The sequence below is a fragment of the Aphelocoma coerulescens genome, chromosome 1A (genome assembly GCF_041296385.1).
Source record: "Aphelocoma coerulescens isolate FSJ_1873_10779 chromosome 1A, UR_Acoe_1.0, whole genome shotgun sequence".
Classification (NCBI taxonomy): domain Eukaryota; kingdom Metazoa; phylum Chordata; class Aves; order Passeriformes; family Corvidae; genus Aphelocoma; species Aphelocoma coerulescens.
The window spans coordinates 39,497,785-39,525,158 of NC_091014.1; the positions used below are offsets into that span (position 1 = coordinate 39,497,785).

General features: G+C 37.8%; 1 protein-coding gene across 5 annotated transcripts in view; it reads left to right on the plus strand.

The window, feature by feature from the left end:
• NAV3 (neuron navigator 3) overlaps positions 1-27,374 on the plus strand; it is a 484,909-nt gene that overhangs the window by 24,098 nt on the left and 433,437 nt on the right. The window contains exons 1-2 of one of the 5 annotated variants that reach the window (XM_068999490.1): positions 4,395-4,453; positions 4,995-5,034. The exons of the other annotated variants lie outside the window; for them this stretch is intronic. The gene's annotated coding sequence lies outside the window, so the exon portion shown is untranslated. Of the gene's footprint in view, positions 1-4,394; positions 4,454-4,994; positions 5,035-27,374 lie in introns of those variants that run through there. 5 annotated transcript variants of the gene reach the window in all.

The following is a 27,374-nucleotide window of genomic DNA, read 5'->3' on the forward strand; positions in this document are numbered from 1 at the left end:
TGCAGGACTGCTGCAGACAAGTGTAGCTGAGGCCATGTTGGAGCCAGGACATGTGCCTGAGGTGCTTGGAGAATTTAGTTGCCAACTCTTAGGAAGTCTTTGAGCATGCATGAACTGATACCTTTCACTCAACGCAGATTTTCATGGATGAGAAAAGTGTGGTCCAGTCAGCAGAGATGCTGCCTGGCTACTTTGAAACCTATGCCTCTCAAACAGCAGTTCCCAGCTTGGTGCTGGGATGTCCATCCCATCCATGGGATGCAGAATGTGTGCCCATTCATGCAAGTTTCTTGCCAAGAATCTGTGTCTTGTTGTGTCTGAGGAGTGTCCAGGTAAGCATGGCTTGGATATAACAGATTTCACGGTGTATTTCTGGTTATTCCTCATCCTATCTGCTCCTCAGGATTTTCTCGTCTCCCCTGTTCCTCAGGTGCTTCTACCCTTCTTCTCCCATCCAGCAGGTGTGGATGATGCTCTGGGACCCTAGGGAAAGGAAGAGGTGTGGACAGGCTTTGCAGACAGAGGAACCTCTGTCTGCAACCCTCGGGTTGGCAAAGAGGGGGTAACCAAAGGAAGTCTTCCTTAGATGCATGGAGTGCTCCTCTCTCATGCTTTAAATTAAAAAAAAAAAAATTAAATTAAAAATGCCAGAGTTCCTCAGCCAAACCACTACCAGCTCATTTGATTGGTTTTAGCAGGGATTAAGTAGTGGAACTTATAACTCTGAGAATTGCCTGGACCTCTGTACTATCATATTACATGTTAAATGAATGCATCCTAAAGTAGGCCCTCTGAGTAGATTACTTCAGTTGAAATAGTTCAGGTTGTCAAAGATATAATTGATCAAAACCAATCTTAAAACAGATTGTACAATTAATTAAAATTTGTGTTTGCAGCCTCACCTGTGTGCATATGCAAATATCTCTGAACATGTCTTTAAAAATAGCAGTATACTCCTACTCCATAACTGCATAACTCTTCATTCTAGAGGCTCAAATAGCTTTGTATTCTGGGATGGATGATTGTTTGAAGTCCTTGTGAGCTGGATAACTATTCAGTTTATTTTATGCCATATAAAGGTGGGCTGTCTTCATCATCTAGCTGAATATTTCACTAAAGAGTTTTTTTTTTTTATTAGTAATTGTGTCATTAATGAAAGTGCCAAGTTGTTAATGTTTTGTGGCAGTGTTTGGTGAAGATCATTTGAGCATAGTGGAATTCAAGCAGCTTTTATTGACTGGAGAAAGGTGTGTGTTCATAGAATTAATAATTTGGAGAATATTTTTCTGTTTAATAGAGGCCTTAACTAAGAGAGTCTACAGTCCTTCAAGAGAATCAGATGCACAGATTTCAGTTAAAAATTAAATAATAAAACACATACCAAAGATAATAGGGAGTATTTAGTAATAAAATGTGAATATATCCAGTTGCTATTAGATACGTTATAGAAGTAAAGTTCAGTAGTACATACTGTCTTGTGAGCCAACTAGAATGTGTTTTATGTGTCATTACTTTTTTCATCATCACAGTTTCTCTAATGCTATGGGCCTTTTTTGTTTAATTTTTCAGGAGAGTCTTAGCAAAAATTGAAAATGTACTTTTAGCTGAGGGGATAAATGTGCTTTGGTTCTGAACTGAAACATGACTACAAAAATTGCACCTTCCTACCCAGGAGGTCTGATCTCTATATTTTTTGTCTGTTTCATTCATTAATTTTAATGACTAAAAGGTCATATTTCACTGGGTTTTATCCCAGTAGGTTAGTAAACTGTCATGTAGCAAAAAATAGATTTTATTTTCCTTTATATTTAATCATTGAAGCTGATAGCTAATCCTCAGCTACAGGGCCAATTTATTCCAAGTTTGGTCAGTCAAATTCCATAGTATAAGCTATTTTAAATGCTAAAGAACTGCACTGGAATATCTGCAGATATTTTTTTTCCTTGATGTGTTTGATAGCCCTATCTGAGCAGAAAAGAAATTAGCTCTTCCTTCAAAACCAACTAGGCTGGGTTTTCCAGCTGCTAGATCTGTACTTCTACTAAGAAATTGTCTTTAACTTAAGGCAATTCAGTCAAAGTAATTGAGGTATTCCCACAAGCCTCTTCAAGAATGAAATCTAAGAAGAGGTGGGAGTAATTCTTGGGACTTCAGTGGGCTTTGGACCATTCTTATGAATACATTCTTAACTAGTTGTTGACATCTCAAATAAATTTGCCTTGTAGTTGTTGCTTTCCTGGGGTTTTTTGGGGGCTGGGAATATGGGTAGGGTTGACATATTCTTAATTAATTTTTAAAATTAGATAAATAGTTTCTACTGTCTACTGCTGTTTTGACCACAAATGAGAAACTACTATAAATTAAAATGCATACTTGTGTTTTTCATTTATTTTTAATTTAGGCTTTCAAAGCTTTGCTTTTTTTTTCCTAATTTCCTGCTTCTGGTGACCTATTTTGCTAATATGCTTACCATCCTGTTTGTTCATTAAAACGACTGCCAACTAAATTTACTTTTATTTTATGTTTATTTAAAGGCTTGTGGAAAAAGCCATTCTGTTTGTTCACAATGGCCACAAAGGGCTCTTCAGACATGGTTCAAGCAACGCCTTTTATGGAGGAATTCACACACGTAGGTGGATTGAAGGAATTGTTTGAACTACAGGGTTATAACTACAGTCATTCCCCTCAGTCTGTACGAAGGGGATGTGGGTAGAGCTTGGAAGTGCCTGTGCATTTGCTGCCTTAACACAGATGTGTTACTGTGGGAGCACAAACTGTACCTAAGGTTGTTCCTGTCTCTTGGAGTTTGAGTAGTGTCCTGAGATTCATGTTGGCCAACACTTGCAAGCTGACAAGTGTCTTGGCTTCCTGCCCCCTGTTCACCAAACACAAACCGGTTTTCCTTACAGTGTGAGAGGTTCTGAGAAGTGAGAGTGCTGTTGCCCGACTTGAAACATTCAAAGGCCATTCTCAAACCTAGAACTGGGAAATGTTTCATCCATTCCTTATTGGTATATGGATTATGGAAAAAGGGCAGACCTTGAATTTGATATTTCTACATTTATTTTGTAAAGGTCATCTCTATACAAATTTACAGAAAGATCTTACTGATTCCTTCTGTGGTATTCTTTTGCTGGATAGGGAGCCTCTAACATGGAGAAATGAAGTTGTTGCTTGGTGTTACATTTGTTTGTTGGCCTGAAGAAGGGAGAGCTCAGTAAGATAATTTCTGACCATGTATGTAGTTAACTAGAATAATCAGATTATTTTGTTTCAAGTAATACATGTGTGTAACAGTGTAATTCATACAATTATACAAAATAGAACAGTTGGTCAATTAATACATTTTTTTCCATAATAAAGCCTGATTCAGATATTAAACTAATGTCTATATATAAGTATTCAAGCAAGAAGTTACTGCTTTGATGTGCAGAGATTCTTTGCTATGTCATTGCCTAACAGCTGAATGTTAGGGGAAAGGCTTCAGTGGTAGGGTCAAGCACTGGGGAGTAATTAGAGACAAAATTTACTCTCAGTTATTTCCATTAACTACAAAATAACTGAAACATATTGTATTGAATTTCAGGAGTGTGATCTATAGCCTAAAATACTGTTTTGTGTTCTCTTTAACTAGCAGAGATCTATATCAGATCTGTGTTTCCCTTTTGGGGCTCTATAGTAGTTGCCAATGTGAATTTTTTGGAAACTGCATTAATGCTCCAATGGCTTTTCTGCTCTTGGAAGGTGACAGCTACTAATGCTCAGAGACTGAGGTGGTCCTGGTACAGCTGCAGCAGGGAGGTTCCTGCGTCTGCAGGCAGGTACATCATCTTGGAGTTAGCATGAGAACCAGAAAAAGTACTAGATTAATTAAATTCATTAATTAAATTCTTCCAACAGCTTGCAGAGAGGTGGGTAGGAAGAGATAATTGAGGATTCAGGGGTAGGTTTCTGGAGGGTACTATAATTTGACAGGTAATTGATAAACTTGGTTTGACAGCTCTGTTTTATTTTAACAAATGAAAGTGGATACTTTTTTCCTCTGGAATTAAGTGATAGCATGCTCAGTTTCCTGTAAAACAGCAGCTGTTATCTAAAGCATCTTTGCAAGTGTGAAGAAAGTTTGATAATATAGCAATATAATTTCTATTTTAATATCAAAAATTAGATGGCTTATTTGTTAAAATGACAGTTTTACCAAGTCTTGAAGACAGTTACCTTATGTATGTATATGCACATGCTGGAACTCCATGCCAAGATTAAATATTCAGATTGGCTTCAGTTGATTTACTTAATTTGCTAATTTATGCAGCAGCTGTGCTCCTATAGCAATCAGCGAAGGAATTCTGGAGGAACCTGGCTTTGTTTGGACTATATAAGGAAAGTGTGGTGGACCAGAATCATTCCTGCTCTTGAGCTACATATAGAGCTACTCTGTGTCATACAGCTGAAGGTATTGTTCCTCTTCATGAAGTCTGACATATCTAGACATCTGGGGAGTAGTTCTGATAAAACTCCTAAGAATGCCAATGTGTTGTTTGGTTACAGAAACCTAATGCAGTCTGTAAAGCTAACCTGGCTGCCTACAGCCAATGCTGTGGCCAAGGGTGTCATGCAAAATGTATCTGCATGCAAATATGATTCAAATGGAAACCTCTGGTAGCTGATTTGTAAGTGAGGAAAAGGAGCTGAGTTAGAGGAAAGCAAATACAGTTTGGCTGGAACCAGAAGGTGACAGAACAGTGGTTCCTGCAGTGGGAGCTGCAGGATGGAGACAGGAAGGGTCTGGTCAGGGGCACGAGGAGGACTTGGGTATTGCTTCCCATGGCCTTCCATGTACAGAGCTCTCTCAGGAGCTACAGCTAATCTTTAATGTCAGATGAATGGAAATTGTGCTGGTTTGTTTCTACTTGTTGTGCTCTACCTATTAGTTTTACCTCCATGTGTTTCCTGTAATTTGCCTCTACTTCTTTTTTTGCGTTTTGATTTTTTAGTATGGAGAAGAAGAGGTGAAGAAGTCCCTAAATACTTCAGGTAGAGCTGTTGAAACACTAGATTTGAAACAGTGTGTCCTGTTATTACAGCCTTGAAATTATAAGGCAGACCTGCATCTCCTTTTCTACTTCTGGAAGTGGCTGCTGGGAAATCAACCCAAAAAAGTAAAATGTAACAGATGAATTTTGGCATCCCTTTCAGTGTTCAGTTCTTTGTTAATCCAAGATTATTCACCACATTTAATCTGAATTTGTATACAGTTTTGGACATCTTTACGGTATTTTTCAGTGAATGAAAATTTATGTGGAAGCATTCTCTCTATAACTGACTTTGGAGATCCTAAAAAAAATTAGGATGATAGATAGTTCTGTGGAAATAAATTATCTGGCAAATGCCCCAGATACTTCCAGCTACAGGCAATTTGACAGACTGCTTGGTTTTCCCACTGTAATTCTGTATTACTGATTTCTGCATAATTCAGCATTAGCCTCCTTAATCTGTTTTGATATGTCTTACTCTAATAGCAAGGCAGTAAAAGCAAGACTTGAACCATGAGCATTTGGTTCCACTTGTCAAGCATTTTTTCTTTTTTTAAATTTTATTTTACTTTAGAAGAAGAGATATGTAAAAAGGGGCGGGTTTAAAAATAAATTCCTTCTTTAGGGGTAGGACCTGGGTTCTGAGTTTGTTCAGTAGCTGCAGTATTTCAGAGAGTGTAATCCTTAGTGTTTTATAAGAAGGTTTGATACACTTTGTTGAATGCATGTAGTTTATTTGGATCTGCTTCCAGGTCCTATATTTTCATCCACAAGGCTGACCCTGTGAACAAACTGTGAGGATCCAAGCTTTCTCTACTCAGGCTGCTTCCTGCTGTGCCTGGAAGTGGTCCCAGTATGGGACATTGATTTCCACTTAGTCTTTTCACAGGGATGCAGATGAATGTCACCCAGTGAAGATTTACGGTGATTTCTGTCATTTGGTAGGTGACTTCAACTGACAGAGGAAATGGTGTACCTTCTATTCAAATGTGCCCTATGTGATACTTGGTGCATGTTCTTGGGGGGGCAGAAGATCACAGGATATCAGTTTTCTTCCATCCTGTTCACAAACTCAAGTTGCACTTTCTGCAAATCCACAGTAGCTGAACCTGGCTTATAAAGGTTAGTGCAACTTTTAGAACTACAGTAGATGATGTGGAGCTTTGTTTTCCTGTGGCTTGTTTGTGCCCAGGAACTGCTGGCTAAGCAGGGAGGCATGTCTGGAGTAGTCTGGCATCTCCCTGTATTTCCAGTTACAGTACCAGCAGCATTCAGGAGGTTCCCTCTCACCCAGTTCTGCCTTGTCCTCCTACCTTCCCCCCCATCCTGCCCCTTAACAGGACTAGTTCTTGGCTGTCAATATTTCGTTAAGAGAAGATCAGGTTTCATGTTTAATACAAATTAAGTATTGTATTCTAAAATCATTGTGTGATTTTATCCCTCGCTAAGAAATCTCTCTGTTGGAGGCATAAATTTATGGAAACCTTTAGTTTTCCAATACTATCCTTAGCCCAGATTTGTTGTAAATAGTACTTCCATGTTGAGTCTATAAAAGCAATCTTCATTCTTTGTAGTAGGTTTTTTTTTAGTTGCCCTGTATATTGAAATAAAATTTTTCAGAAGTGGAATAATGATGTTCCACAGAAAAAGGAGGTATTGGTAAAAATGGATCCCTGATTAATTTCATGTCAAATTTTTTAAAAATAGGTAATTATTAAAATTGAACATATGAATCACTGTAAAATAAAAAGAGCCTGTATTCCTTTAAGGGTTGTAGATATTGCTTTTATTTAGCCATGCATGTATTGGCAAAATGTCTAATGCCCATTGTTAGGATCCAGGAGTAAATCTGGTTGTTGCATGTGTGATGAGCACTGGTATTGGGACTGACATGGAGAATCCCTTGGAGACAGCACCCTGGGTGCTCCCCGTTCCACATCTCTGTGTTGTGTGAGGGGAAATACTAGGAGAGTACCAAAGCAGCTCTGGAGTCATGGCTGGTTTTGTATTGTTATATTTGTATATTTTTGTATTTCTGTATTTGTATGTACCCCTCCCTAGTGAAACCATCAGACCAGAAGCCATCTTTACATTCAGGTGTTTTTCATCCTGGCAAAAGTCCTGGATTAGAATAATTTTAAATATATATGGGAATATGCTTAAAACAACAACATTGCGATTGTCAGGTTTTAACATTGGGTAAACTATATTTTACTTAAATCTTACGACTATCAATACAGACACCTGAGTTCATGTGGAATTATGGCTGAGAATTTAAAGGCAAGAAGAAAAAAAATGCAAGAAAATTCAAAGGAATGGTTACCAAAGCAACTATGATTCTTCCCCACTTGTACTCTAGTAGTGCTGCATGCTTCTCAGCGCCGCCAAGTGCTGATGTGTTAATACATGCGAGCAGCCTAGCTGAGTTACTGAGGGAACCAAAGTTGTGGGGAATTTTAGATTAAAAATATGTGCAGGCCTCCTAGCTTAGCAGTCAGACAAAAGCACAGGGTAGGAGAAGTGCAGCCTTTCACACAGCAGAATATGATTATTTTCTCGCTCCTGGCAAAGAAAGTAAGTTAAAAGATTAAAACTCATAAATTAAAAATTGTGGTTTTAGAAAATGGGAAATGCTTTAAAGAAAAGGATCTAGCTGGAAGAGTAATGCACCCTTCCCACCAGCACCAGGCTACCAAAGCATGGCATTGGGAAGCAGAAAAGATGTTGCCTGAACTCTGGTAGGCAGAAGAACCATTCAGTTTCTCCTCCTATGTGGTGCAGTGAGAGCTCCCCCTCCTGTTTTCTGCCTTACCTGAGCTTTCAGATAGTACCAACCTTCATTAACATTTCAAGGGTATATTTGAAATCTGTGAGGAACTATGAAGCCTGCGGCCAGTACTTCTGCATAGGTGAGAAAGGCATTTTAGCTAAGACAGAGTGTGACCCCATGGCACCCTGTGCCTTTGGGTGCTTGGATCACCGAAGCAGGTGCTTGAGCTGAGTAAACATAAGACTGGCAGTGACACTTGATGAAACAGTTAACAATTAGTTTTTGTATGAAAACACAGTTCCTGTGTCCAAGAGGGGAGTTCATGTTTCATTACTAGAGAGCCTCTGTGTTTTCAGGCTTCTTCCATTTTTGAGCTTTCCCTAGTGAACAATCAACACTGTACAGTAAATGGCTGTTTTCTTGCTAAGCCCTGCCAGCAGTACTGAATAAATAGTTTTAGGGAAGGACATGATATGATGATGGAAAGAAAATCAGGAAGTTTGCAAGACAAGTTAATATGCCTGCTTCCTTGTATCTCAAACCTTTCAGTGGCAGCTGTATTCAAGCAGTTGCATTCCTTTAGTATTAGTCAGAAAGCATGATTGAGTTTTATTCTAGCTTCATGGGTTTTGTGCCAGATAAAATACTTTATCAAGTGACAGCATTACTGATAGGGTGATACCTTATCTATTGTAATGCAGCTGCACAAGTTGAACTGTCAGAATTGTTTGAGCTTAGATAAGATCAGTTATTTGTGTCATGTAGTCATTGTGGTTTGAGTCCAGACTTTAAAGTTGGATTTTCCAACCTGTCAATTCAAAGTTTGGGAACAATCACAAGAAAATAGGCAACTTAAACTTGCAGGCTGAGCAAGCATTCTTCACACCTTTATAACTCAATTTTTTGGTAGGCTAAGAAGTCAGATAATCTTCATCTAGTGTGCAGCATATCCTTCATGAAGATGATAGGTTTTATCAAATGTTGAAATTATTGTTTCATGCTAATAAACCAGAATTTATATACTCTACTTTGTAGACTTCACATGTAGAAATACAATTCTGTAAAGAAGTACCAGCTAAACACCCAGCCATATGGCCAGTTTCAACCTTGCCTTTTTTCCTGGAATTGGGGCTCCTGAAGAGAAATCGGAAAAAGCTATATTGAAGTCATGGATGCTGCATAAGATCTAAAATGCCCTTTAACTTATTGCTGGAAATTGATATCTGATAAACCATGTTGGCCTTTTTGACTATGATAAGTAGATTACAATAGTTTGAGAAAGGTTACAAACCTTGTAGCTGTGCTGGTAAGGTAGGAAGTGATTCATTGTCAGTACATAAATGAATTTACTAAAGGGTGCTTCATTCAAGTGATATAATCACCGTAATGCTTCTTAAGTCAGCCTGGGATACCTTCTTCAGAACTGCTCTTCATGCAAAGTGGATTACCTATTGCCATCCACATTTAAAAATATTTGAATAACAGTTGTTTGCTGCCTTTTAACAGGTTTCCCTCCTCTTGATTTATTTTTGGGCACAGACTTGTTCTGTTTCTTCTTGAGCAGCACAATAGAATTAATTCCATAAATAATTTGGCACTTTTGTATAGCATATCTAGCAGACAGATTTTTTTTATTACCAGTGAATATATTCTTGTGTAGGTTCCCATTGTTGGCATTGTTGGGTTTTTTTTTTGCTAACTTTTGAATGAAGCCAACCATAATCAGATATTAACTTAAATGTCAAATTAAGAATGTATCTATGGGAGTCAAGTATCCTACCCTAGCTAATTATTCACTAGGGGGTCTGCATTCTATGTTAATGAGGTATAAAACACACACAAAAAAAATTGCTGAATATCAAAGCTGCTATAAGTGAATATGCAAGTGACTTAAAACCAAAAAAGCCCTGTACAGCACTTTCTCAACATGTGTAGGTAAAAAAGTAGGTACTTAGATGGCTTAAAGCAGAATAAAATATGAATTCACATCCCTAAATGGCAGTGCAGTGAGGAAAGGCTTCAGCTATCCACAAATCAGTGGATAGCACATACCTGTGACAGCGCAGACATAAAACTGATAGAGCTGTGCAAATGTGGAGGTGGTATTATCAATTTCCAAAGAGGACAGGTCACTCTTCTGAATGAAATTCAGGCAACCTTGATGTACTTTAGGGAAACCTGCAACAAAACTGCTACTAGAATCCTCATTTTTGTATTTGGGTTAGCAGTTTTTTTGATAACCACCATAAAAAGGACTGTGCATTTTTCATCTGGCTGAGCTGGAATATTAAAAGCTGCTGTGTGTTTAGCTAGTTGACCTTATTCAGGTCCTTCATGTGTGTCTGCCACCTTGCAATCACACTGATCTGATGTGTTAGGTAAGAGCAGCAATTTCCCACTGGCCTTCAGCAAAGTCTGCCTAAAGCAGTAGCTTGGGAGCCATTCTGGCAACTTGCATGTTTCAGTAAGATCCCTGTTTTTGTAATTTGAGAGCTTTACATTTTTCTTGATTTAGTTAAGAGGGACAATATCTAGCCTGTTTCTGATAGCATTGACAAATGTTTTGTTATGGTGAAAAAGAGAGCTGGAGGTTATTGAGGTATTTTTATAAAATTGTTTGAAAGGATATAGGAGTGTTTAGGTTCCCCATGTGTTTTATTTGGTCTGTAGACCATTATAGGACTGTTTAGTGAGCACTGAGAAATTTTCTGTTTGTTTCAATGATATTGATAAGATTGTGAATCTGTGTGTTGCACAGGATTCTACACCACAGAAAAGGCCCCTCCAGAATTCCTGACATCTTCTATAAATCTAAGGAAACAATAAAAATAGAAAATGTGTGTTGTGCCCAGAATACAGAGACAGTAACAGTTCACCTGGGAAATAGTTTCTGACAGATTCACTGATTGGTAAATGGCTGATGGGATTAGAGAATAGTCAGGGACCAGTGGTGTAGAAAAGGAGGAGTTTCCTTCTTTGAACTTTAAAATGTTTGTCCTTTAGGGCCATTTAATCCTAAATCAGAAGTGTTTGTTTTGAAAAATAATGTTATTGATAAAGAATGTTTATTTTTCTTTTGAAAATTCTCTTTCCCATTATGTATGTAGGTCTTTATAGTAAAGTGTATTAACTTTGGGGGGTGTGTGTATATCTATCCATATATATAAACACACAAGTTTACATTATATTATACACTGTAATGTAATGAGGCAGTGGAATTTTACTAGAGACTCTGGTATTGTTCATGCTTAAGTAAAACAAAGTAAAAGCCTAGCCCTGGAAATAAAGGCTTTGCTTAGTGGAAACTAAAAGCTGCCTGTGAAGGATAAAGGATATCCCTGGACAACCAAAGTATCACCAGAATCCTATCCCTGCTGACATGTCTTTGAAACATTCCTAGCAATGTCTGACATCACAGATAAGTAGCTATAGCAAGACTGACCTCTGGATCAATAGAAATATCAAGAATGCTGTGGGAATATAGTTGCTTTGCCAAGTTTTATTCTAAGCAGTAATCAGTAGTGTGAGTGCTAGTAATTTGTCAAATTTTGTTGTACCTGAAAATGTGAAGAGTATAATAATCCTTTGTAGAATCACATTTGAGGTGCCCCAGTTTAGCTTTGACACCTCATACACCTGAATGAATATTTACTCTTGCAATTCTACACTTTGAATCCTAATCTCTCTCCATGATCAGCATGGGCTAGTTGTGAATTTTTATGACCGTTTTCTCTTATCTCACCATATATTTTTTTCTCACCTTGTCCTTTCTTCTGTCTTTCAGTGCTTGGTATTCTCACAGTATTAGTATTTTTTTCTTCTTCATTTCTTCTTCATTGTTTCTGCATTGCATTGCCCTTTCACAGTCTCCAGCGATTTTTAATCCTTTTCCCTTCAACCCCTTCTTAATTGCTTCTTTCTTTTTCTCATACCTCATAAAATGTTCGTCCTCTTCCTTCCTGCCCTCTCTCTCCTTGTCAAGATGTTCATCTCTTCTCTCTAGATCCAATATCCCCTATCCTCTCTCAATGAACTTTTAAATTTTTCATTTCTTCCCTACTGTTACAATGTTCAAATATGCTTCCGTGTGCATGTAAGAGATGAAAAAAAATGCAGTTCTCTGTGCTAATTATGAACCTTCAGGCACAGGTTCTTTCCATCATTCCAGTAGAAGGTGCTTTGCGTGTGCACATTAAGTTACACTGAGCAACAAGTTTGGCTTATAATACCTCTCTGCATGTTCTGATTCAAGCAGTGTATCACATACATATTGAGGATTGGAGGGTTGAGGGGGGATAATATTAGGCTCTTTTTTTCCACCTCCTATTTTTAAAAAGCATCTAACCTTTCTGGCCTTCTTCGGTAATATGTTCTTGAATAAATCAAAACAAAGGAAAAACATCTAGAAGGGGGAGTGGGGTTTGATAGATATTACACAAAAGAATGAAAAAAAAAATCCTGCTCTTTTCTACTGAGACAATACTGGATCCGTGATTAGTTTCAGGGTGTTTTTTTCTAGCCATATGAACTACTGTGAGTGAGCTAGGCTTTCAGATATTCCACGTGCATGTAATATATTCTGTACAATTTTGACTTTGGGTTGCATTTAGCTATGTACATGTCTTCTCAGTGATTGAATTATTGACCTTGAAATTCAGTGAATATTGAAGGAGACATGATTAAATTTTTTTTTCCTTTTTTGATGATTATATTTTAGTCTGTCTATTTGTGTGGCTAAACCTATGTTCATTTAACGTTATCTATTGAAATGCTCTGAGAATCATGAGACTCAAGGCTAAGCTGTTGAACCAGAATCTCTGATTTTTATTCTGAACTTGTAGAAACTAGTACTTGTGCAATTGGTTGCCCCCAAATGGTAAGCAGATCAGAAGCAAAAATATCTTTGAGTTCTTTAGACATACTAACAGAAACTTACAGTAGATACTGGTACACTGAATCAAATGTAACTCTAGAGTCAGAGATCTCACAAAGTTAAAGGCTGTTTGAAGCTGTCAGGTCACACTGGTTTGCCTTATAGTTCCAGTGGTTTTTATTCTCTGAACATCTGCTGTTGGATTTTGCCCCTAAAACAATTCATACTGTGAATTTTGATGAACTCCTCTTCAATAGTTGCGTGTGACATCTGGTAATTAGAACATGTTGACAAACCTGTCCTTATAGGCTACAAGATGTAGGAGCTTTTACTTCCATACCTGTAGTTTGTCTGTCTATGAGACTTACTAAAGCCTATCACAGATCCTGGGATTAAAATAAAAATGTAGGGTTGGCAGCATTGGGTAAAGTGTGATGAGTCTGACTTTCAAGAATTATGAGCATTCATTTTTTTTCTAAAAGCACTGTTTTTCCTGTTCCATAGTGGTGATGAATTACAGGAGCTAGAGGTCATACAGTACAGTGTCTCGTGTGCCTCAGCCTGCCTTTCAAGCTGGCAGAAAACAGTGTGTGCTCTGTAAGCATTGTATTGCCTGATGTTGATCATGCTTGTTTCCCCAGTGCCTCTAGAGGAAGGTGAGGGTCCTCGGCCTCTCTGGAGCAGTGGATTTCTTCCTATTAGCCCAAATGTGCCAAACTGTAGCTCTTCAGCTGTGCTGCGTAGCAAGGATTGTGAACGGGTCTGTAGGATGGGAGCTATCAGGATTGCTGTCCTGGGTCCTCAACAATCCCATTTGGGTTCTGTTACAGAGCTCTTAGCACAGGCTTCAGCTGAGGCTAGTCCCAGAATTTGCCAGTCCAGGGAGGTGATGCAGCCATAAGCAGGTCTGTCACAGCCTCTGCTATGATTAGTTGATGCTGTGAAGCATGAAATAGCATTTGCTTTCTGTGCTACAGCTATCAGATGGTGTGCCCCTCTTAATGCTCCAGAGGTATGATAAACAACTGTATTTCATGAACTGGCATTTCCAAAGAGGTCTTGCTTGTTGAACTGAAGCCCATTAACACAAAGTTTAACCAGCAATGACATATAAAACTCTAAAGCTAATTAATTCTAATAGTGAAAACCCATCTTAAGAATGATTTGATGTCTGGAGCATTAATATATCCCATGTTTTAGTTTCATTTTCTGCAGCTATGCTTACCCCAGTAGACATCAAATTTTGACCTTTATTTAAAATGGGATTACTTACAGGTGATCATTAGTTGAAGAGAGGTTATATAAGGGAGACAGCTAAAAAAAAAATCTCTTCAGTATGATGGGAAGAACTGAAGTTCTGTAATAGTTGAAAGATGTACCCATATGTAAATAAGGAGAAAAAGGAAAGAAATGTTGTTTCAGTTGGCTGACTTTAACAGAAGCATATATTAGAGAAATAGGAGGTTTTGTCCTGGCCAACAATTTATTGCATAGCTTTCTTTTCAAAGCACAAACTCTTGGACAAATCCTTAGCACTGAGCAAACTTTCAAACACTGTTTTTGGGATTCCAATGCCATCATTTGAATGACACTCAGTACTTGTTTTATTTTGAAAATTTTCTTTTGAATTAAAAGCTACTCCCTTTTTTTTTGCTTAGGGAATGAGTCCATTAAGGGGATTTCAGTGGCAATCATCCTCACCTTTTTCTGGGCGATGTACTTATCAGTTGCCAAAACAGATATCACAACTTGAGCCTCTGTTATATGCACTGTTCATGCTTGGTTTTGGAGAAGGACTACTTTTGTATTAGTACAGAAATCTGGTAACAATAAAAATCTGATGATCTATTCATGTACAGTAATTTATTTACTTAGATTGCCCCCCTTGCAGTTGTGTTGTCTGCTAATTTTCTGTCAGCTTTATTAATGTTTCTCTTAGAGTGAGTCAATTATATAAAAGTTAGTGTATACTCACCAAATTATTTGTTTTAATATTAAAGTAATATATGGCACAATAGCTTCTGAGCTACTTAAATTCCTATAGCTTGAATCCTTCCAATTTTTTTCTCTTTATATGATATAGGACTTGCTCAGATGATTACATTAATAATGCATAACTATAAAAATTAAAGTGCATCACAGAGAACATGCTAATAGGTTTAATTGATTTAAACTTGTAAATGGGTGCCAGCAATCAGAAGCCAGGTGCAAGTCTGACTTCAAATGAACTGATAGTGATAACAGTGCCAAAACCAGTGGCAAGATTAATAGTTCTGGTGTTGAAGGAAAAAAGAGTTTAATATTATGGAGTTACTTAAAATTAAGCTGGAAGAAAAATGTGAAGTACATGCACTGGACTTTTATGGTGATGCTTTTTATTTCTGTAATGAATTTAAACCTCAATTTAGTAGTTTCACACTTTTCTATTTCATTTGGTTTTTAATTTAGTTTCATATTTTAAGATTTAAAAATAATTGTGTAAGATTAGTTTTATCCTATGCAGATGGTGAAAGTGATTTTTCTAAAGAATTAATTTAGATTGCAGGGCATCAGAAAAACAGTGAATATTTAGCACCAGTTAAATGCAAGACTTGGCCATTATGTATTGTTAGTCTTTCTGTTTCTAGTTGTATAAAAATGGTAATACTCTCCATCTTAAAGAAAACAGAGCATTTATACAGCTTGGCTGTCATTGACATGCAAGTATTTTTCTGTTTTATTAGCAAATAGGAATGTATTGTACTTTGTAGAGGTCTGGGGTCAGGATTTTATCTGTGTATCTCTAATTTTGATTTATAGTTGCGCTTTAAGGTAACTTTGCACTTGAAAATGACTTTGAACTTTCTAACTTGTGTATGTGCTACTGTTAAAATTTGGTTTTGGAGACAATCTTTTAAAATTAATTCATTATGAATCTTCAAATGTAAAGTTTACTGCAGCAGAGTAGATTTCTTTAAGAGTTTGCTGCTGTCCAGATTGTACCATGTTCAATATTGTGTATGAAGAGTGGAATCCTGAGGTCTGGAAATGAGGATGTTGTCAACTGTTTTCTGACCACTTCAGATATTATGGTTCAAATACTGATTTTTGTTATTTTGTTTTTCTTTATGCAGACCTCTTCTACAGCTTTTGTATCATATCAATAACATTGAGAAACTTATTCTGTTTATGAGTAAAAAAAACCAAAACCAACAGAAAACCAACTCCTTGTTTTGGAGGTTTTTTCATGGATATTTTTCCTGTCTGTGCTCCAGCATAGTCCTTCAGAAAGCTTATCTAGAATCTCTGCAGGATGCAGGGGAATACCAATATCTTAAGTGTACAGACTTGAAGTTAAAAATGGAAGCTTGTGGAAAATCATGGGGGGAAACTGGTATCAGATATGCAAGTTGAATCTACGTTTTAGCACATATCTATATACATCAACTGGCTACCATCCACATCCTTACTTCCCACAAATTTAAATTTTAGACAGGAAGCTTTGGAGATCCTGGGCAAGATTATAGACTATTGAGATTCTTGTGGCTTTTGTAGAAAACTTTATAATACACCACTCTTGCTTTTACAAGGAGTAAATCAGTATGAAGGTCCACCCTGTGAATTTGCCAGGTACCAGACCCAGATGTGCCTTGCTATGCAGAGATAAAGCAAGAAACACTTTGAAGAAAAAGAGAGGGGAAAAAAGTGAAAATAGAGAAGAGAATCCAGCAAAACAAGTATCAGAGTGGGCATGTTAAATATATCTTGAAATATGGAGGTTTGTTAAGTACTTAAATGATTGTCCTGGATGCCTGCTTCACTTGCCTGAGAGGCTGGATGTGTGGTGAGGGTGGGGGGAGTTGCAGTGGTAGGAATGAGGATGGGCTTTTAAAAACTGGCAATGAATGTTAGAACAACATATTAACTCTAAAGTCCTGTAGTCTTAGTTAGATCATTCACTGCTAGAATAAGTCTCTATTAAAATGTTGTGGGCTATACTGCTATTTAATTCCTTTGTTGGCTCTCTTGCTTGTGGTGGGGCTGCAGGGAAGAAGGCAGCTGCCCGTTTGTCTTGTCCTGCCTGCTGTGTGCCAGCTTCGATGAAGGCTCTGGAAGGAGGATGATGACTTGTTCCCAAGGGGAGAAATAAATGTGCAGGAGGATGGTAATTCCTGGGAACAGCAAGGAAGAAACACATGGGAAGCAGCTGGGGTGACTTTGTATGTGGTGCCTTTGGGTCTCAAGAGAGCCTGGTGGGGGAGACCGAGGGGGGCAAGAAACCTCAGAGAAAGTGTAAGCATGAACAAAAGAGTCCTTCTGGAAAAGGCAGGCTGAGCAGAGGAGGAGAGGGATTTAAAAGTCTCTCTTACTGTTTTACACAGCATAGAGGAGTTCTCTTCTATTTCAAAAGGCCCTACCTTTTATTCTAGTAAAACCCAGCGTGGGAGACTCAAAGCCCTTTTTGTCTCCTTTGGGATGCTGAGTGTAAGAAAGGGTGTAGTCTAGGTCATCTGAAAGGTCATGACTCAGTCAGGGAACCATTGGGCAAAGACTCCTTGTTTTTGAGACCTGAGTCTCAAAATTCAAATGACTCCAAAACATTGCAAGTGGTGACATAATTATCTATAGGTGCCTTACATTATCAATGAACTGTTGATTTGAATTATGTTTATTGCTGCATCAGTTATTTATCTAGAAACATACTTAAAATTCAGATCAGGAAGCAACATTTTCTTAATCTTGCCCTAGAATGGATTTTCTGATTTTCTTCTTTCATAACTGAGGCTTGGCTAAACAGGAAAAAAATAAAAGGTGCTTGATAATACATATTAGAAAGCTGTGTGTGTAGTGGGAGATAAGCTGATGTTTGAAAAAACACAGCAGTTAATTACACTTCAGGAGGTGGTGGTGGGAGACTATAAAGGGTTGATATGTTTACCTGAAGACTCCTGTTTTCTTGTCTACAGTCCACAAGGGAAAGAAAACTGAAAAAATATTCCACGAGCATCTTTTTCTTAAAATATTTTTTCCTCCGAAGTGTGTCAGATTAATTTCTAATACAGTAGTGGCAGTCACATTATAAATGCTTTACATGTCTCACTTGTCCTTTTTGCCTGCTGGTGTTCAAATAAGAATTAGTAACTCAGTCTTTTTTTTTTTTTTTACCACAAAATTTTCATTCAAAGGAAGTTGAAAAACATGAACACTGGTCATGAATTCATTATTATCAGATTATTCTCTTGTGCATTCTGTTTATGGCACTGACAGAATAGAATAACATCACTGGCCTTTTTAAGCAGCACCCTATTATTATTATTATTGCCTGGTGTATTTAATTCTAATGTTCGTTACAGGTTTTATGAGGTGTGGATTAAAGGTAAAAATCTCTGGAGTTGAACTGACAATAGTCATGCTGTGGGTTTCAATTACAGAATAATGCCTCCATTTATTCTGCTTAATTTTAGGAAGCAAAGGTCACAGGAATAAATTTTCTTTGTATGAATAAACACTGGGGAAATGATTGAAGACCCAACTATTATCATATGAGATGACAGTTCTATCAATCTAAATATTTGCAGGTCACACTGATGGCAAATCTGTGCAGTTTTATTAGAAATGATGCTAATAGTCAGAAATTTTAAAGGGAGCCTTTGAAAATGCTCTCTCTGAGGGTGACTGCTCCAGTAAAGCCACTGCAAGATCCATAGGCCTTACCATAAACACAGATCAATGCTGAACATTTTGGTGAACTTCATCCTTCTATTCCTTTCCATACTATTAAGAAAAGGTAGTGAATGCTGTGGATATGTGGAAACTCCTACAGCTTCTAAGACTGCATCAGTAGTGTCCTGTCAGCTCTCTGTCCAATTTTACTCACTCTGGATTTAGAAATTAAGATATTTTCCTACTAGAAAAGATGGGGTGGGTTGGTTGATGCTTTTAAATTTTTGACAGCCTCCAAGGAATATCTACAGCAGAGGAATAGTGCAGAATATTTGTGCATTTCAGTATTTTAATCAAAGGTCATGGGGAATTGCTTCTTTGGGTGTCTAGAAATCCTCCTCTACTTCTGCTTCAGGTGAATGTTAAGCAGTCCTGTAGCCATTGTATTTGTACCCGTAATTTCCATAGCCATTAATCACAAAAAGGTAACATGTAGAGTGCCATGATGTCAGAAGACTCTTCAGGTGCCGCCTTCAGATACTCTTCAGTTCCTTGGAACTGGAGGGTGCCACACAGCACCGGTGTGTCTGAACTTGGAGAAGGGGGTGGTCAGGGGAGGCTGGGGTGCCCTTGGAGGCTTGGGACACAGCTTGGCAGGACCTGAGCAGTGTGGCCTGACTTTGAAGTTAGCTTTGCTTTGTGCAGGAGTTCAGACCAGATGGCCTCCAGAGCTCCTTTCCAGTCTGAGTACTTTTTTAATCCTGTGACTTGGCCTGGAGCATGCTTTCCTCCACTCCTTCCTGCCCTCTTCTGCCTTCCTATGTATTTCTCATCCTATTTCTTTGGCTGAGAAAAGTATCCAGATCAGAACCACTAGACTGGAACTAAAAGTGTAACTCTCCCTTGTCTCAATTAGCTTTGCTGTGAATGCTGTCTCAGCATTGTGGGCACATATACAGAGAGGTTTGTAGTGTCTAATGGAATGCAGCTGAGTGAAAATACATGATGTTATATAAAGACTGATACTTGGGAACATGGACAAGGATAAATGATAAAAGGCATCCAGTTTTTCAGAAGAAAAGCTATAATGGAGATCTGTCAAGAGGAGGCCTTAGGGTAGGAAATGAAGAACAGTTTTATTCCTGTGTATAAATAGAATTCAGAGCTCCCAGACACAGTGAAGTAAAAAAGCAAAGATTTTTCACTTGGATGTAAAGGATATGTGGGAGATTTATGTCCCTACACTAAAAAATTTCATATATATATATATAAGCCAGCCAACCCTTTTAGTTTTGTCGAATGAGAGGGGAATAATTATTCATTCTGGTTGATGTTCTATAAAGGAATGTGCTTATTCAAACTAGATGCATCTGATAGGAAATGAAAAGCTTTGCCTCTTTTGTCTTTATAAAAATCTGGTTCCTTTTTTAATGGTGACATTTTAAAGGAAGAGAAAAAAGTTAGCAAGTAGTAGCCAAAAAAAACCCCCCAACAACTCGCAACTCAAACCTCCAAACCAAAAATCTGCTATTGCAGTGGGGGAGGGGGGGACTTGTAATTAATAGTATGTGTTTAAACATAAAAAATTAACAAATCCAGGGAAAAAGAATTGAAAGAATTGTAAGTGAAACCTCATTGTAAAGATGAAATTGTTTTTGAATCACCAACAAATTGGGATGGAGATCTTCATATTTGTTGAGCATTGTTTTAGTTTTCCTCTAAATTATTCAAATATTAATTAATTTACACACAGCTGGGATAGGAAAAGTCTTAAGAGAATTTTATGAAAGATGGACAGGGTCACAGTAGCAAAGGTGGTGTCTGGACTTTTAACAAGTGCTCTAATGGAGTTGCAGATGAGGCCAGGACTGGAGTCCAAAGAACCTGGTGAGAGCCTGTGAAGGATATTTTAAAATGAGACACAGCTCCCTTCCCTTACTTTTATGAGGGAAGTTTTAGTAAGACCTTGACAATCCTTAGGTTTTTCTTGCTGGTCATGGTCATTTGACATCTCACTTCTATGTGTTTGTTGTAAGGGAAAGGCTGCTGTTGCCAATCATAAACATAGGGGTAAATTAGTCACTCTGGAAAGAGAACTTTCTTTTAATATCAGACCCTCTACACTTTCATATTGTTGAAGCACAGTTTTCATGCTTCTAGGATTTTTGCATAACGGCTTTGTTTTTGTGTCTGAAGAATCAGTTCTGGCTGGCTTTCCTAGCAAATTGTCTGTCTATTGTCTGTTCATTATGATTTTTCGTCATCTAATAGTTGTTAGAGGGTAAAGTGTTTTTTACCAAGACATTGCACTTTTTTACTTGTGCTTATATTTCCAAATTTGAGTATTTGAAAATTCCTATTTTTTCAAGGTTTTGTGGATGTGATTCTTTGATGCATTTCTTTCCATGTTGAGGTGATGCCATAGACTAGCAGAGATTGGATATTGCTGTGCATCATGGGGATATTACATCATGTTGTAAACATCACTCATCCCTCATGACACTGAGCTCGGATTGTGTTTCTTTTGTGCTACTTGAGCATGAGCCTCACTGTGCAAGTGAAATCTATGAATCAGGATGTAATAGCTCTAAAAGTGTTTGTAAATGGAAGGCATCAAACTACTTGATAATAAGTGTGTTTAATATGTAATAAGTATTAAAGTGTCCTTACTGTGTGTGAGTTTAGATAGGCTTTAGTGGATGCTGGACAAAGTCTGTTGCCACCTCTATATGTATAAGAAGCCACAATGAGATTAGTGGGGAATTATGTTAAAGGAATGAGCAACTTCAATTGTGAAGGAGACATGAAAGACTTCCTGTGACTTCCTGGGAAGCTCTAATGCAAAGCCTTTCAGTGATCGCTGTGATCTGGGGAAAGGAGAGAAGGAGGAGGGGTGTGTAAATATCTGTGAAGAAGTGGTAAAAATCTTTCTGAATTCTCTAAATAAAACCAGCCATATGTCCAGAAATAATTTTACCAACTTGCTCCAATGTGTTTCCTAACAGAATGTATCTTAAAAGTGGAAACGCTCTCTTATACTTTTAAAACTCATGCTGAATTTCTTAAAATATAATTGTGGTTTTTTTTTTTTTTAATGGCAGTGGTGTTCTTCTAATATAATATTTCTCAAACTTTAGATTTTTCTTAGTAATCATTTTGAGCAGTTTTAGAAAACTATTGAGCTTCTTACTGTTTCTTAGTCTTGTAAAATATATGATTAACATAGTTACCATTGTACATAGATGATACTTCGATTCTTATAGCTATAGTTCAGTGTCAGAGAGTATTTTAATATTTTTTGTCTACTTTAGATAAAAGGAGAAAATGTATGTATAAAACCTCATATCAACTATATTTTACCTTACCTAGGAGGAATGAGATGTGTAGGTAATATGTGACAAAGATTTATAAAGTGTCTTTTTCTGTCTTCTCTTGAAAAGTTATTTGCTGTCATCTGCATGGCAGCTATGATCACTGTTGTAGAAAGTATTTCAACATTCTCATGCTTCAAAATGTTTCCATGAATCTGACAGTTGGTACCCAAATAAAGTCATTTCCGAAAGCAACAGCAGAGAAGAGAATGTGCTGCTGCTATTACTTTTGAAGAGAAGACTTATTTTTAAACTCTGATCAGCCTGCTATTATGTGCATGCTGGTTTTACCTTGTTATTAAAATATCACAACGGGGATCAATTTCAGCTGTGAAGAAGAACCATGCTATCTGTATGTAATTCTATTGCTTAAAATTATGGTATGGTAACAGTCACATGATGGAGAAACCCCCCCAGTCTAGGACTTCATTCAGCTGTATAAAGATGAGGCAGGGCTTAAATATTCATAGCTTTTCCTTTTTAATTTTATTAAGAGAATGGAAATGCGATTATCTGGGTCACGTTTTCAGGCACACGTGAAATGTACTAAATGCGAGTGGTTTGGGAAGGTATCTCACCCCTATGTGCAGGGCTAAGAGGGATTTGGTTAGCTCTCAGTCAGCATGTGGTGGCTGAAGGCCATTCTAGTTGATGCTGACAGTGACAGCCCCATCAGGGCTTTTGTCAGCGTGTGGACTGAGATGACTTTCTGTCCCACATCTATTTCTGGAGTTTGGAAAAGAGAATAAAATCCATTACTTTATCTTTTCTCTATGCTGTTTTCTTATTCTTTTGTGTTCTATAGATTTGTGTTTCAGTAATCTGCCCTGAAACATGTAGAAGTTATTTAGGCTGCCATTTTATAATCCAAGAAATGACCATCTCTTTATGAGAGGGGGTAAGAGATAAGTAGGGATGTGAAGCTGTAATTCCCCAGTGTTCTTGCAATCTTCATAGGAATAGCTGTGTTAATATAATAAGCAAAGCAATGTAATACTTTATCTTCTTTATCTTCTGTGTCACTGGCTATTCCACTGTGTTATTTCCTTTGTTTGCCAACTGCAATGCAAAATTCTGAAAACTTGATTAAGGTACTTCATGGCCTTTTAGCACCTTTTTAGGAGTAAAGCAGGAGGATTTCGCTCTTAAGGAAAGATGCAGCAAATGTACCAGTAATGGCTGAAGCATGGTTGCCTTAGTCTTCAGAAATTGTATTCGTGTGGGGGAAAGCACTCATCTCTGTCAAATAGTCCTTTTCTTTCCCTCGTGGCATTGGCATGCCTAAATGTTTTAGTGAACTGGGACAAATGGGAAAGCTATTGTTTTGGCTGAACAACTTTGATCCAGCTCTCTGTGAAGTCTGTGGAAAGAGTCCAACTGACTTTCCTGGGAAATACAAAGTGGATGAAAAATACAGTCCATGGGATGCAAAGCTATTGCATTTTCCTTTTCAAATTTAGCTGAGACATATTAAGCATTTTTGTGCTCCAGTTTTCTTCAGAGAGCAGTAACTTTTGTCACCCTCCTTCCCTCTTCTGCCTACAGAAAATCTGGTTTTGCTGGTGTCTTGTTCAGTTGGGTTTTTTTAATGCAAATGTGATGATACAGCATATACCTGCCTTACTTGCAGCATGACTGTGTGCTCTGTTCAGATGAAAAGGCCTCATTCAAGTCGTTAAACAGGAGAAAATATTAGCATAAACTGTGTTTTTCTTGAGGTACCTTATTCCAGTGGCTTAAGACTAGGTTGGGAACTGTCAGTTCTCTGTTGAAAAACCGTCTAACTGTTCTTTCCATGGGATAACACAAGTATAGCTAAGAGATGGATGAAGATAGTGCATACTGTCTGAAAATGCAAACTGTGCTTGTTTCTAACAAAGCAGGACCAAATAAAAGCATCCATTGGCTAGAATATGCCACTTCACACAGCAGATACAAGCCCCCATATTATCTTCCTAGTTGAGCAAGGCAGGCCTGAAAACAGTGAGGCTGCTGGCTGGCTATCTCTTTTAAATGCATGGTTGCTTGTGTTGCTTTATGATCTCAAAGGTCTTTTCCAACCTAGTTGATTCTGTGGTTCTGTGAAAATGTGGAGATGAAGCTTGAGGGTTATGCAGGCTGAATAGTTGCATGTACATGGACTGACCCCTCTTGATCTAGTTTGTCAACAAGCTCTTGAACTGTTCCTACCTATCATTATCTGAAGAGGCAGGAAGGGAGTACAGAAGTCAGCAGAGTGTAGCTGTTCTTCTTGGCCTTGCATTCTCTTGCTGTGACTCGTACATTCCTGGAGAGAGCAGAGGGGATGAAAGGAAGGGTACAAGGTGTGCTCTCTCCTTACCACTAGTAGGATAGTACCAGGCAGGTGGATGTGAAAACTCTCAGCCTTAGAATAAGAAATATCTGGCACTGTTAGTTTGGGTATTTATTTGTTAGGCAGAGAATAGGCACATTTCTGTGAGACCATCTAGTTCATCAGATTCCCAACTGGCCCAAGACCGAGAGCACTTATCCCCTGGGCAACATCCTTGTTGGTGCTCATTATGAACCTGAAACACAGCAGACTTCTCTTGGCAGACATAAAACTAGATGGCTTCACAGGTCATGTGTGTGATCTCATTCATCTGCAAGACTGTGTTATGTCCAGATATACTTTGAAAGAGCTGGAAGTAGGGAGAATATTTCTACCAGGTGAAGTACCACACTTCCTAACCTCTCCTAATTCCTCATTCCCCCTGCCCTAGTGCTGTAATTTAATGTGAAGGGTTTAATACCAAATTTCACTAAATGCTTTAGAGAGTATTGCTGGGCAACTCTGTAAAGAAGGCAGTGCATGGAAGTTCTTGTTTCCTACACAAGAATGTTTAGTGAACCTTTCCCTTACTTATTTTTATTTGTAAGGCCTGGGTATTTCTTTTTACTTTAGGGAAAAGGTACAATCCAGAACACATAATATTATCAGTTGTTAGCTCATTGAGTTGCTAGTAACACCACTTCATATTTGACTTCCAAGCATATCAGGGATGTTAGGGAGTGAGAGAGCAGCTGTGAAAAGGTCAGTCTTTGCATCTTCATCATAATTAACTTTCATTTGTTGACTAGCAAATGTTTCTATCACCTGAAGACAGGGGTGCATTGGTAACAAATGATAAAGTGATGGAACAAAGTGACCTGATATGGCCTGACAACAGATTTGTTAAATACCTTCCCTGTAAAGGTTTTGTTTCTGTTTATGTGATGTAATTTCCATGTGTATAGATAAAACGCAATGGTGAACTTGGGAAAAGGGAAATTCCTCTAACTTTCTCTTGAAGTGTGTCACTCGCATGAGAATGTAAGGAAGAACAGCAAAAGCTGTATGGAAAAGACAGTTTTGGAGGAATCAATAATACACATTTCCTGTGAATCTCAAAAGGGAGAGCCCTTTTGCTTTCACCTTCCGGGGTTGCTCCACCAACTGGATTTCCCTTTTTCTGGTTGGTGGCCTGCTTCTTACAAGGGTTTTGTCAAGGTCTTGCCTAGATTCTCAGAGCAATTTCACAGCAGATTTGGATGTTCTGCGAGGCTTGGTGAGTTAGCCCTGGAGCTCTTGCTTAGTTGTTTGATTGTACCATAGATTAAAGGACAAAAGCACCTACTTCATAGTATTAAGACAGGTAAAATCACTTGTTCTCCACTATGCTTAACTTCCTGTTAACCTCAAAGTATCTGACAGGTTCTGCTAATAGCTGATACAACTGGGTCAGGTGGGTTGGAAACCCAGGGTTGTGATGTGTGTGAACACTACAGGATACCTGTTCTGGTAAATGAAGCAACATTAAAAATGTGAAGATATGAGGGCAGCCTAGCTATGGGATGTGATGTCTGAGGGCATGGCACCCTAGCTGCTGAAAGGCACAGGCCAGTATTATCTACGGTGTGAAAATGCTTGTCGGCTCTTTGCACAGTATTCAAATTTGTCTGCTTTGGGGAGAGCTTTGACCATTTGCTTCAGTCACAAGATAAGGTGAAAGAATATATTTGGTACCCAATTAAATAAGGTACCATGATAGAAGCAACAGCTTGAACTGTACAGAAATTATAGGTAGTACCATTTGTAGTTTCTTAAATTGGGAGCCTCTGTTTTCAAAGGAGTACTCTAAGAGGGTACAGATGTTGGACAATATAGCCAGATGCAGCTGCAAGTTCTGTAAGCTGAGGGTCATGAAGAGCTTATGCTGTTCTCATAGGTACCAAGTGTGGCTTTATTTCTTCCCTAATAAGTTTCTGGTGTTATCTTTGCATACACTTTAATGTTAATTTGATTATAGTGTTACTAACTGTGGTTCTTCTCTTGAGAATAACAGGTATGAGGAGGACTTGATCTTTATTTAAGATCATATAGTGGCAATACAGGAGTCTACTTAAAATGTCTGATGTCTTACCTATCACTAAGCATCTAAATTGGTGGGGTTTTTTAGAGGCTTTTTCATTAAACGGGGCTATATAAGTTAAATTATCTTCATGTTTTCCTTTATCTTGTACATAGAACTCATCTGTATTTAAGTGGAATACAACCTCTGTTTAAAACATTAAATAGAAACATTTAGAATTTGCATGAAGAAAAGAAGACATTTGAAGGAAATCTGTATGTAGTTTTTAAATTACCCAAAGTAAGACATTTCATTATGAACTTCAATTTCTCTTTACTTTCTGAGTTGACTTGTGATTCAAGTAGTGTTTGAACTGAGGCTTTAGGGATTTCCTGCATATGGTACTTCAGATGACTTTCAAAAAGTTAGTTTAACTTCTGAGGAACTGGCCAAAAGTTAAAAGCTTATATTTACTCCTACTTTGTGTATCAAATTGCTCCTACCATGTAAGAGAGGGTTTTAGTAAGTGATAATGCAGGTGGTGGGTTTTTTATTATAAATTATTTTAATTTTTTTCTTTTAAATTTAAAATAAGCTTATTTTTCCTTCCATTCTACTTAATATGTTTCCAAAAACATGTAGTAACATAGTTATAATGTATTTAGGGATGGGTGAGGAAGGAAATTAATAGGATAAACTTTCAACCACTTGCAGCTTGCTTGAACTCCTTTTATTTGAGAAAGGGAAGGCAAAGTTCTAAACTGAACTCTTGCATGCATAATGCATGTTTATTCTGGAACCACTTAAGTCCCCAGTAGTTCTTAACCATCAAACAATATTCGAATAAACATCTTTCAGAGCAGATTTTAGGAATTTCCCTGAACATTGAGGTAGGCAGGCTAGGTAGTACAGGACTGTCTCCACTTCTGGTGATGAAGCCTTTTCTAAGAAGTCCCTGCTTGCCTTGTGCCACTCTTGAGGAGGAGTTTGCCATTCATTCACTGGCAAACAGTCTACAGGACTAGGAGTCCTATAGACACTGGGGAGCTGCACTATAAATGAGCTCTATGGGAAAAAGCTGAGTAAAAACTAGTGCAAAAGAAAGAGGATTTCCCCATTTTCATATATTTGAACACAGTTACATGAGTTCTTTAACAAAGATCATTAGCTTAAGCAAATGGGATGGAAGTGTCTCCCTTCATAGCACTGTACATTGAGTTTGATTTAAATGTTAGTGGAAGTACCTAGTAAAACTGTTGTATGTAGTTGGATAAAATCAGCTGGTTATAATGAGCTGCTATGTTAATTTAAAACATATTCACCATGACAGAG